This window comes from Festucalex cinctus, chromosome 19 (genome assembly GCF_051991245.1).
Source record: "Festucalex cinctus isolate MCC-2025b chromosome 19, RoL_Fcin_1.0, whole genome shotgun sequence".
NCBI classification, from domain to species: Eukaryota; Metazoa; Chordata; class Actinopteri; order Syngnathiformes; family Syngnathidae; genus Festucalex; species Festucalex cinctus.
The window spans coordinates 18,315,863-18,328,875 of record NC_135429.1 but is presented as its reverse complement, the minus strand read 5'-3'; the positions used below and the strand labels follow the sequence as shown (position 1 = coordinate 18,328,875).

The window sequence follows — 13,013 nt, the reverse complement described above, 5'->3', positions numbered from 1 at the left end:
ATTTCTATAAAGCCACTTTAATTGATAAACATACGCCACCGCCACTTTTGATGTGAAAAGTGGAGCACTGGCTGAAGCATCCAAATGACTTATTCCCTACTCTATACTCTATAATCACTACATCTCAGGCCCTTATGTTTTAATATAAATGTTTCATGCTCTCTGTCTGTCTAACTGAGCCAAAAACGGTTTTCTGTGTATTTTGGTGCTTTGAGGAGGTTGTTGTGGTGTGGGGGTACTTCCCGCTCCAAAAATTGCGTGCGATGTCAGTGAGTAAATCTAATCTAATAAAAGTTATACAAAAGAGAAACAGACTGTAATAGAACAAACATACCCTGCCTCACCCTAATTTATGGGTAGGGGTACTGTTTTGGATACAACAGCTCCTCAACATATGCATTGACAGTCACAAGGACCACTGTAAAAACGATAACTAATTATTGTTGATTTCATGCAAGTTTTAAAGCTAAACCGACTAAAAATAAAGCTTTCCATATTATAACCTACAAAAACTTGTAAGCTCAGCAAATTTTTCTCATTGTTGTCCTAACTAAGATTTTCTGAACAGCACAACAAAGATTAGCTACTTTTGGGTAGTTTTTTTTATTTTATTTTATTTTTTTTTAGTTAAGTTGGGAACCAGTGGGAAACCCCCGAAATTTCATTGAAATTTTATATGGATGTTTTGTTTTGTTTGCAGTGTTTTAAATGACTGTTGCTGCTCATTTCGAAATGCCTATTTTACTAAAAAAAAAAAAAAAAAAAAAACCTGTTGTTGACCTGTTTCTATTTTATGCCGTGTCAAATAAATACGATTTCAGATAACATTCAGTTGTGCTTTATTCAATAGCTATTTGGTGAGCATTTTTCAAATATAATTATAGGCAGATACATAGGGGTGGCACGGTAGTGAGTGGTAAGCACGTCCGTCTCCTAGTACTGATGATGCAGGTTCGAGTCCAGGCTCCTCCCTTCCTGGGTGGAGTTGGCATGTTCTCCCTGTGCCTGCGTAGGTCTTCTCTGGGTACTCTGGTCTGGTCTCCTCCCACATTCCAAAGACCTGCATGGCAAGTTAATTGGGTCCTCCGAATTGTCCCTAGGTGTGATTGTGAGCGTGGATGATTGTTTGTCTCTATGTGCTCTGCGATTGGCTGGTGACCAGTTCAGCGTGTACCCTGCCTACTGCCCGAAGCCATCATGGTCAAAAAAATGGATGGGTGGACATTTTCCTTTAGGTAAATTTTACACTCATTGGAGTAAGAATGACATGATTATTCAACAACAATATCTGTGTTGAGTGAATTTAAGAAAACATGGTATTGAAGTAACAATTACATGTTTATGAAATGGCAACATTAAACAGCAAATTTTGGACATTCACTTGCAAACTTTACATATAGTAAATATGAAACGTTAACTACGTTAAAAGAGGGTTGATATACTTTGTCTAATTAGGGTTGGCATTGCTTTATGAAACCTCTTAGCTAATGCGGCTAAACATCTCCGAGCCTCACTTGAGTGTAAATGTGTGTCAGGTGTGTTTAGCCACAATTAGCCTGTCCTAATCACTGGGAAGCTAACAAGCTTGGGGCCAGTTGGGACGAGGGCTAAATGATAGGAAATCAGAATTTTGTTGTATTTTATCTAGCTCAGGAAGTATAGGACAATTACACTTCATTCATTCATGAATTCATTCATTCAAACCAGAAGCCAAATTTGCTTCAGGCTGTGGTCAAAAACTGATGGACAAATATTCTCCTTATTCTCCCACCTGCATTTATTTATTTATTTATTTATGTACAAAGCCACTGTTGTTACTGAGCCCCCCCCACAAAGTTTTCAAAAAATGTTACATTATATTTCCTTCAGCTTCAGTAGCCTACACCTGTCAAAAATAGTGACCATCTTCAGCATTTCAGCCTGCCCAAACCCAATCATCAACCCAATCTTTATTAACCCAAACTTGGATAAACGTAACAATCTGTTCTCAATCCACATTTACCAAGCGAGTGGGCTAACAAAACAAGCTTTTTTTTAAGTGCTCAGGTTCTTATACTTTTTGAATTTATCTACTGATAGAAATTATTTTCTCCATAATATTCTAATTAAGATGCACCTGTTACATCATTAATAACTCGATGTGTTATTTATGATGCAGTCTCTCCTCGGTTCTGCCACAAAGCATGAGTAATAAATATTCCTGGAAATTCCCCAGGATAATCTTACATGTGTCACACACGTTGCTCAGACTGCAGCAGTTGCCACGTCACGCAGCCCAATTAACCAATCAGAATCGATCCGGGCTTCTCTTTCCTCAATGAATTCACAAGAAGGGACAGAACGCGTGCCTGGAGACAGTCTTATTGATCAGCCCACAGAGGTGGTCATAAGGCTATATGAATTAAAAAATAGAGAGCGAGACCGATGGGAAGGAGTGATTCATAAGGTGGGCAAAAACCGCGAGACTGGAAGAGGAAAGAGAAGAAACAAAGTGATGGTTCAGCACGTCGGACGGCTCCTCTCTGGAACACGATTCCTCATGGGTTTTACGGCACCTCACCACCAGTAAATTTCCACGCGTGTGGCGCATGCATGGGATTTATTGACGTATTCGTCTGCAGATGTGCTATATTGCAGACAGAATGCGTGCGTTGAGTGATTTCTTTTGGCGCATTCGGACTTCTTGCAGTTCACAAGAAGAGGGCGCTATTGCACCGCTGTTATTTGTTGGCTGAGAACCGACAAATGGCTTCCCATAGACGCAAACATTAATTTGTATTTCAGACATTGACTTCGGTTTTTCAGTCATCTTGTAAGAATTAGAACCTGTCATGGATGAAAACATCGTTAGCGCTATCCAAATTTTACATGTCGCGCACAGTAATGCATGGAAATCACGTCAGTCTGTAACATATTGAGGAGCATCGTTTGCTAAAGTTCATTTGAATCTGGATGTTGTCGCTAAACAAAGCATCATATTTGACAATTAACGTCTTCGGAAAGCGTATACTGTACTGTAGTTCCCTTTGCTTATTTTCATATACAACGAGAATGATAATTTAGCTTTACATGATGTACATAATGTGCCCAACAGAATGCATAACCAACTAAGCGCCTGTGGACATCCTGACCGACTTTGCACATTGGAATATTAATTATCTGTAATTAAATTATTGACAGAGTGCATAGTATTACGTATAAGTAGAGTCGCGTTTGACTGTCTCCAGAATCAACAAACTGCGAATATATTGCAACAGTAACGGCGGAACAAAATACACACATGCCTCGTTTGTCAGTTCAGAGCAAAGAAACTTATATGCACTGCAACAAAAGTGTTGTGTGTTGTGGTAATAAAGAAACAGAGAAACACGTTTTCCTGAACGTGGCTTTACTCCTGAGTCCCAACAGGAAGCGTCGAACCAAAAGACAAACTTCTCTTCCTTCGGGAGCGCTCCTACAGCCAACCTCTAGGAGGGGCAATCTACGGCACCCGCATTGGGTCAATTCTTAACATACTAATATTCCTGAATATTCTACAAAAAGGAACACTGTTTATATGAGGAAAGCGACCCCAGGTGGACAAATATAGTACTTGTATCAAACAGTAACAACAATGTAGGACAGTTTGAGAGCTCTGAACTAAACATGAAACACAAACACATTGTTTAGTTTGGCCACCACTTTATATGTACAACAGAGAAAGAAAAACTCCATCGACAGTCAGGGTCATCTCAGGTGCATGGAGGGCTCTTGGATCACCGTCCTCAGATGTTGGATCCAGTCCTCCTTGCTCTGCATGTTGGATGCCTGTTGATTAGGATGACAGTCAAATGCTAAGACCAGTGTTGGGCAAGTTACTTCCAAAATGTAACATATTCCATATTACGAGTTACTTGCATTTGAAAGTAATACGTTTCTTTACAATATTACCATCTGTGTAGAGTAATGCGTTAACTCAAGTTAGAGTTACTTTTAAGTTGCATATCGAACATATTGTCAAGAATTTTTGTGAATACAATGTGAGGAAATCCCACATGGGTGAAATCTTCGATGTTTGTTAGAACATCTAACCTGAATGACAATGACGCCCGACGTCGGCGAGCTTCTCAACCAAACTGCCAACTTGCAGGGATCTCCATCAATATGTTCTTCCAACGCCAACGGGGAGGTCTGGTGAGAAAACGGATTGACGGTCTTTATTGGGAATGCTGCGACGTTAGAGTCCTTGACCTCCTTGCTGAACACAAGGGACCTCTGGAAGAGGAAGACGTGCCTCTTTTTCACCCGTCTGGGGCTGAGCGGCTTTGGACTCCACATTTGGATGGAATCATGGTAGATCAGCTCGCCTTGTGACTCAATGTCCTCATCCAAATCTGAGTGAGGAAAAAGGGAATGTAAGCAAATGACACCTCAACAATGAATGAATTGTGGTCTTCCTGTCCGTGTTCTGTCACCTTGCAGTAGTGATGTGCTTCTCGGGTCGAATCCCTGAAGCGTGTGCCGAGTAATGCAGATGAGTGGTTCATGAACGGCGTGTCAATGCGTGTGTTGATGACGTACGTGGTGACGTTTGAAGCCCCACGAAGCAGGTGTACCACGTGACTGATTCAGGAAATGATTCGCTAGGTTTGAGTGTAGTTCGAAATAAAAGCGGCAAAGAAACGCTATGGATTCCCCTTCACTTTTTGTGTCGGGTCCCTTCTTGCGCTACTTTTTTTTGCTTTTGGCATTCGATTTGACGAGCTTCTTTTTGCGATGGAACCAGCAAGAAAGAGATTTTCCCTTGTTTAGGAGCACTTTGAGCAGATCTCACCTCAGAAGGTAATGCACTGTAATTACGGTACTATTTTAACAGATTCCAATAATAAAATAAAATAAAATGTGACAACACATAAAATTCACATTTTTCTGTTCACAGTTGAAAGTCCCCTTCAGTACTGGGAATCACAGAAATATACGCGTCCAATTCTATACAAACTTGCTATCTCATATCGATGCACCCCTGCTTCATCAGTATCATGTGAAAGAGTTTTTTTCCAAAGCAGGTGAAATTCTCTGCAAAAAAAAGAAACCGCCTGAGTCCAAAAACTTCGGAAAAAAATAGTTTTTAAATAAAAATGAATAAGCACTTTATTTTACCTCCTTATTTCACATTTTCACTTGTTGCATAAGCACAAACATAGACAAAGTAACACAGAACAATTCATGTTAAAACACTCTTCAAATATATATTCTTTTGTATTTAGAGCATGATTTACACCCCACCATTTTATTGCATGCACCAAGCATGTTATACATTTTTCTGTCCACATGATGGCGTAGTCGAGGAAATGAATCATCTTGAAGCCCCTACGTGTGTGAAGCATTTCACTGCAGGGCTTCACTGCTTTACGGGGCTTCATTTTGCCATCACTACCTTGCAGCATTGAGAGATGCATGGCATTGTTGGCTCTCTTTGGAATGCTGAGCATCACCTCCAGGGCGTCCTTGACCTCGCGTTCCTCTTCATCACAGCAGGTTAGAAGCTCCTGGGGAGAAAAAAAAAAAAGTTGTCTACTCAAAGTATTGTTGTACTGTATACTCTGTTTGTATATGTTCGCTGAAACTTTATAATTACTGACAACAACTAACGAACACATGTGGCGTTAACTCCACATCTGTTCATTCATAGTTTTGATGCCTTCAGTGAGAATCTACAAAGTAACCACTCATGAGAATAAAGCAAATACATTGGATGAAGAAAGTGTGTCCACACTTTTGGCCTGTACTGTACATAGAAACAAATTCATGAATTTACTTTACAGGGTCTTTAAAGAAGAAGTCAACCCAAAATATTCTTTAAAATAACATATTGCATGTGGCCCCATTAGTCTTAACACAGAATTCTGATGACTAATGCGTTTGTGGAATACGAATTAAGCAGGAAAATCCACCTGGGTATCAGTCTCAAGGGGGCGGCCATTTTGACACTTGCCATGGCTCTGGGGTCCGCCCATTTTGGGCCCTCAGGGTCCCTAATTTCACAATGGTGCAACTGAAAAAAAAAAAAAATCTGAGGTTGCACCAGTGCAACCAAAGCTGAACTAGGATAAAACAACAACAACAAAAAAACTCCTCAACACTGTAGTGAAAGCCGAATTTGGTTTGGCAACGGACATACTTATCATGGCCTCAACCAATCAGAGTGTGAAGGGGGAGAGCCACCTCTGATTGGCCGTGGTCCAGTTATTCCTGTATGTTTTTCCATCCATCCATCCATCCATTTTCTTGACCGCTTATTCCTCACAAGGGTCGCGGGGGCTGCTGGCGCCTATCTCAGCTGGCTCTGGGCAGTAGGCGGGGGACACCCTGGACTGGTTGCCAACCAATCGCAGGGCACACAGAGACGAACAACCATCCACACTCACACGCACACGCACACCTAGGGACAATTCGGAGCGCCCAATTAACCTGCCATGCATGTCTTTTGGAATGTGGGAGGAGACCGGAGTACCCGGAGAAGACCCACGCGGGCACGGGGAGAACATGCAAACTCCACCCAGCAAGGTCCGAGCCTGGACTCGAACCGGAGACCTCAGAACTGGGAAGCGGACGTGCTAACCACTCGACTACCGTGCCGCCCCCTGTATGTTTTTGTTTTTTTTAATTTAACTTTAATTTAATGAACGCTGTCAAAAAAAATATCTCTGTAAACACGCATGTTTTTGTGTTCATTTGAAAATGCGTGTTGCACAGTCACCGCTTTAATTAAAAAAAGTGTGCTTTAAGGTTAAACGTGTTTAAAGCATGTGGGAGTGGTAAAATTACAAAAAGACATTTTTATGTATCAGTATGATCTCTTTATGTCACAGATTTTTCACCAATCGTGAATCGGTCTAAAAATAGTGTTTTCTGTGACAAATTGGGATTCACTGAATAATACTACTACTACTACTACTACTACTACTACTACTACTACTACTACTACTACTAATAATAATAATAATAATAATAATAATAATAAATTGTTTCCCTTTAGCAGGAGCTGATACTTTGTGATTCTCTGCACAGGCTTAATCAAGAAGGAGCCGATTGAGGAGGGCAGTTGGTGCCTCTTCTGAATGTTCTGTTAACACATCAGAGAGAGAAAAGAATGTAAGACAATGAAATATGTCGTTTCATTGTGATTATCCTTGATAATTAACTTACACTAAAATAGTTTGCAGCACGCTGCTCCAGAATGAGCTGAGAGGAGTCCGGTTGGTTCTTGCAATAATCCACATACATCTGGAACTTTTCAGCCTACAAAAAAAAAAATGGATCGAGGTTCTTTCTGAGTCATTTATGACTATTGAGTAAGTGATACATACCCATGTGACAAAGCAATGGCAAACGTCTTCAGTCAATTCAGATTTCTCCAGCGCTGTGAGAAAGATGCTGAAGGAAGAGAGAAAGTTGATCCATTTCAAAATGTGAGTGCACAGTTGCAGTCAAATGTTTGCATAAATTTTTTCATTCGATAACATGAACAATCTTTGATTACTGGTTTATGGTAATGTGAGGTAGGCAATGTTTAACAAGTGCTAATTGAGTGTGAGAAGCTGATTTATTTTGTTTGGTCCACTCTGTGTAAAGAGCTAATTGAACACTAGGAGGAGCTATAACAACATCATAAGGGCTCATTTTGCTTTGCTTTCTTTCTTTTTTATTTTAGCTGAGTGGACAAAGCTCCTCTGGGAGAAAAAAAAAATAGTGTCATTGCAATGCTTACTTATGGCGGAATTCATAAAGATCTTCCAAATTCCCAAAGATGATGTGCTGTTTATTGAGGATTTCTGGAGGTATCTCCGCCATCCCGTTGGTCATCTCCGACAGGTAAATCTGCATGAAGTCACACAAAAGTTCACTTGAGCTTCTTTTCAAGTTAAAAACAAACAAAACAAAACATGTAAACAGAAGTGAAACTCACATCAATGCATTCCCGCAGGTCTTGCACGTACGCCTTCTCCATCTCAATCAGCTCCGCAGTGATGAACCTTTACAAAAACATTGAACAAGGCACTGAAATCTTGCAAATGTATTTTGCATCAGCCAATGGCTAATAATTAAACGACAATCTGCTTTAGTTGAATTCAATCAAGCCACCCCTCGTGTGTTGAACTGCATTTGCAACTTCACAAATAGTATCATGAATCACTTACACTTTTTTTGCGTGCACTTTCTTTTCTCCTCGTTGACTTTATGAGTGTTATCCCTCAACTTGACATTTGACCCCAGAGATGTGGCAGGAATGACATCCAGTTGGAGATCCTTACGCTGAAAAATGAGACAGAAATTACTGCATAATTGTCTTAATGGAAATGTAGGTCAATGAATCTGTTGACCTAAGCAACTTTTTAAGTACTTTTACTTTAATTTGGTTTTGACAATGACTCAAAAAAAAGCAAGGCAATTGGATTTGCAACTTTTGATTAGATTAGATTGAATGATGTAAAATTGACTGTCTGAATGTCGACTTACAGCCTTGTTGGCGTCAAACGAGGTACCCAATGTCATAGTTTGTCTCTCAGTTCTGTTGTCTTTCTGTTTTTTTCCAGTGGCGAGTGAGTAGGGGGCGTTTCCTGTCCTGCCACACCTGTGGGTCATTCTAATCAGGGGCCTTTAAAAGGCATGGACACCTGCTGCTCTATGTCGGATTGTTCCTTGCTCACTGCCAGTGTTCAATGTGTTCTCTGTACTCCTTTTTTGGTGTGTAAGCATTGCTGCAATTTTTCTATTTTTGTAGTTTTTGGCTTAAAAGTGTGGTTCCTCGCATAGTTATGGTCCTTGCCTTTTGTAAGCTTTTTTTTTTTTTTTTTTTTTTTTTTTTTTTTTTTGTATCTCCGTTAGTGATGTGCTTCTCGGGTCGAATCCCTGAAGTGTGTGCCGAGTAATGCAGATGAGTGGTTCATGAACGGCGTGTCAATGCGTGTGTTGATGACGTACGTGGTGACGTTTGAAGCCCCACGAAGCAGGTGACTGATTCAGGAAATGATTCGCTAGGTTTGAGTGTAGTTCGAAATAAAAGCGGCAAAGAAACGCTATGGATTCCCCTTCACTTTTTGTGTCGGGTCCCTTCTTGCGCTACTTTTTTTTGCTTTTGGCATTCGATTTGACGAGCTTCTTTTTGCGATGGAACCAGAAAGAAAGAGATTTTCCCTTGTTTAGGAGCACTTTGAGCAGATCTCACCTCAGAAGGTAATGCACTGTAATTACGGTACTATTTTAACAGATTCCAATAATAAAATAAAATGTGACAACACATAAAATTCACATTTTTCTGTTCACAGTTGAAAGTCCCCTTCAGTACTGGGAATCACAGAAATATACGCGTCCAATTCTATACAAACTTGCTATCTCATATCGATGCACCCCTGCTTCATCAGTACCATGTGAGAGTTTTTTTCCAAAGCAGGCGAAATTCTCTGCAAAAAAAAGAAACCGCCCGAGTCCAAAAACTTCGGAAAAAAATAGTTTTTAAATAAAAATGAATAAGCACTTTATTTTACCTCCTTATTTCACATTTTCACTTGTTGCATAAGCACAAACATAGACAAAGTAACACAGAACAATTCATGTTAAAACACTCTTCAAATATATATTCTTTTGTATTTAGAGCATGATTTACACCCCACCATTTTATTGCATGCACCAAGCATGTTATACATTTTTCTGTCCACATGATGGCGTAGTCGAGGAAATGAATCATCTTGAAGCCCCTACGTGTGTGTGAAGCATTTCATGCAGGGCTTCACTGCTTTACGGGGCTTCATTTTGCCATCACTAATCTCCGTGTTTTCCTTGCCCTGGCAAGTGCTTTTTATTTTGTATTCTCTGCCGGTCTGCAAGTGTTGTTTGTGAGTTTGGAACTTTTTGTAATAAATACAAATTGTATTTTCCTTTCTTGGCCTACGTTTTTGGGATCCTTTATTCCACCGGTAACCCCGGTACATTACATCCAAGGTCTTCTGTGTAAGTATTGCTGCAATTTTTCTATTTTTGTAGTTTTTGGCTTAAGAGTGTGGTTCCTCGCATAGTTATGGTCCTTGCCTTTTGCAAGCGTTTTTTTGTTCTTTTGCAAGTGTGTTTTTGTTCTTTCACATTTTCCTTGCCTTTTGCAAGCGTTTTTTGTATCTCCGTGTTTTCCTTGCCCTGGCAAGTACTTTTTATTTTGTATTCTCTGCCGGTCTGCAAGTGTTGTTTGGAACTTTTGGTAATAAATACAAATTGTATTTTCCTTTCTTGGCCTACGTTTTTGGGATCCTTTATTCCACCGGTAACCCCGGTACATTACATCCAAGGTCTTCTCCATGCTGCGGTTGTGGTTGTCTATTTGCAGGAAAAGTCCTGGAAGCAATTGTCCAATTCTGTCGCCCATTTCTTGACCTCGCAAGCGTGACGTTGACCTTTGCCGCAGTAGTCGTCCAACTGTTGGATGAGCAACTTCACACACTTCTGTTTCCTGCAGATGAGTGGATAAGAGTATTTTTGCATGCTTGTATTAGAAATTAATATTTGTGTTGGATGTTGTTGCATTGAAGTTTCTAGACGCGAAAATAGTTTATTGCTATTAACAATGTGTGAATTCCAAAAACAATAGAAGGGGGGGAAAAGAAATCACTTTTAATGTCTTATTTTTAATAAAACTTTTGGCACCTTGAAAAAAATAATCACATATAAAATCGTAATATTTGTGTTCGCTTCGCATTTAGATGTTTTAAAATTGTTCACCCCTAGCTTGCATCCAGATGTCAAAGCAAGAGTGTGACACGCAACCCACCTTGGCAATGATGTGCAAGTCCTCGCGATCTTTCAAAAGCTCCCGCCTGCTTTTGTGGATGAGAGAGCCAGTGGAGAAGGTGTGTGGACAGGTAAACCTCACCCATGTCCTGAATGGTCCCAAGCAGCTACAAACAAACATTATGTTTTTGATTGAGTCTCATGAGGAAGTAAGAGACAAATGTTTTTTAACTGACCTGTTTGGCCCGACGTTCATATGCCACAAAACTCTGACACTGCTCCAAACTCTCCTTCCTCATGTTCCACAAGTGAAGGACACGATCTTCTCTCGCCAGCAAGGATTTTTATGACGACAAAATAACAATCACACATTAGGGTAACTGATGATGAAAGATTAGATAAAACAGCATTTTACAATTTTCTAGTGGTGCATTGAATAATTTTTCACAGACAATTTGTGCTCAATTAAAGACAGATTTGTACAATTTTCTTATGCCAGCATTTGGTTACGGCTATATGAATCCCTTCGTTTTGGTAAATACATCCAATTACTTGTCCATACTGACATCAGCGTCATCGTGCCACTGCATTCCCATCTTGACGCCGTCCCTTTCCATGTACTTCAAGAAGATATCTGCGATTCTCCTGTCCATACTGCACGCCTGAGTAACAAAAATGACAAACACTTAAATTAAAAGATATCGCAATGAAACTATGTTTGTATCTTCCAGGTGTCATTTGAACCTTGAGGAAGACTTCCTTCTGCTCAGTGTTTCCTGATCCTGAGGGTCAAATCCGCCTCACATTTGGGGTGGAGATTGTCTGCTCCTCCGCACCAGTCCTCCTCTCGCTGATAGTCCTGCTCCAGGCAGTCCAACACACGGCACACCTGCAAGGGAGAAATGAAGTCAGTCAGTGGTGTTCTTCTTGTTCCCCAGAATTGCATGTGTTCAAATTAGCCATCAAGGTAGGTTCATTAATTTTATGGAATCAAATGTCAAACATTGATATCTAATACATGTCCTACTTTTTCTGAGGTCTTGTAGAAGGCCACAGAAACGACCAGCTTGATTTTTCTTGGCGTTTTGCTTAAGAGCTGCGGCCAGTCGAATGTCGCACCCTCTGCGCAGTCTCTGTCCAGGTCCATGTCCTGGGTTCTGGATTTTCGCCAGCAGAACATCCTATTTGTGTGCACTGCTCAACTTTCAAAGCACTCTGGTGGGACTTCTGTAGGCAAGAGGTGGAGAACAATCAGGAGATTGTTGCCATAAAGGAAGCACAATTTCATGGCAGCATTTCTGATTATATTGCCAAACTTACACAACAAAAACAAAACAATAGCAGCTGTAATAAAACACTGTACATAAATTGCACATGAAATATACTAAATACAGTTTAAAAAAAAAAAAAAAGTTTTTACAGTGGGAAACCAGCAGCTGCGGTTATCAGGGAAATTCTGTAATAAATGCAGTGGGGAAAGGTAAACTTTGCAGAACAGCTTGTTTATTTTACTGGTATTGAATGTACAATAAACAGAAAATGTAAATTGTACAGAACAAAATAGTATAAAAGCAGCAAATGAAAATGAAGTACCATTTCCAGGCACATGCTGCTGTTATACTATTTTGTTATGTATCAGATTACGTTTATTGTATTAATACCAGTAAAATAAATTTAAGTAAAGTCGTTTACATTTCATCCACTTATTTTTTATTTTTTTGCCTGGTAACCACAGCTGCCGGGTTTTCCCCGTAAAGACTACGGAATTTTTTTTTTCTTTCTTTTCTTTTCCCCAGTGTTATAGCTCCCTCGGTAATGGCGGTTCGACGTACGTCACGCGTCCGATCAGGCTGAATGCACAATGAAGTTTCAAAATACAGTAACGGCAGATTTCTAGCATAGTTGACAAACGGAAAAAATCTGAACACAAACTGTCATAAACGCAGTCAGGCCTTGAAAACAACGCAAAAAGAAGGCAAATTTGAATTTTAGATGTCACACATATAGCCATGCTACCAAATTAAATGTAGTCTATAACCTAAGCAGTCGAACCAAAATGATTACGTTAAATCAAAACGCAGCCGTTGGGGATTCACAGGCAGCCACAAGCGCAATTCTCTCACATAAAGGCTAAAATTGTGCAGTTCACAAGTTACATGCACAAAATCAACACTGAAAGTTTGGAAAAAGCACACAAATTAAGACATTTGCGAAGCTCTTAACGGCAAAACAGACTCACAGGCATTACACATTCA

The 13,013-nt window shown here is 40.1% G+C and overlaps 1 long non-coding RNA gene and 2 pseudogenes across 1 annotated transcript; all 3 read right to left on the bottom strand.

The window, feature by feature from the left end:
* Positions 1-3,726: 3,726 nt before the first annotated feature.
* LOC144007798 (triple functional domain protein-like) overlaps positions 3,727-13,013 on the bottom strand; it is a 116,334-nt pseudogene continuing 107,047 nt past the window's right edge.
* Positions 10,334-11,086, bottom strand: LOC144007489 (uncharacterized). The gene is made up of 3 exons (XR_013280193.1): positions 10,995-11,086; positions 10,799-10,925; positions 10,334-10,480 (listed from the first exon to the last, which is right to left on the bottom strand). It is a non-coding gene; the product is annotated as an uncharacterized LOC144007489 (long non-coding RNA).
* Positions 11,307-11,938, bottom strand: LOC144007723 (triple functional domain protein-like; annotated as a pseudogene).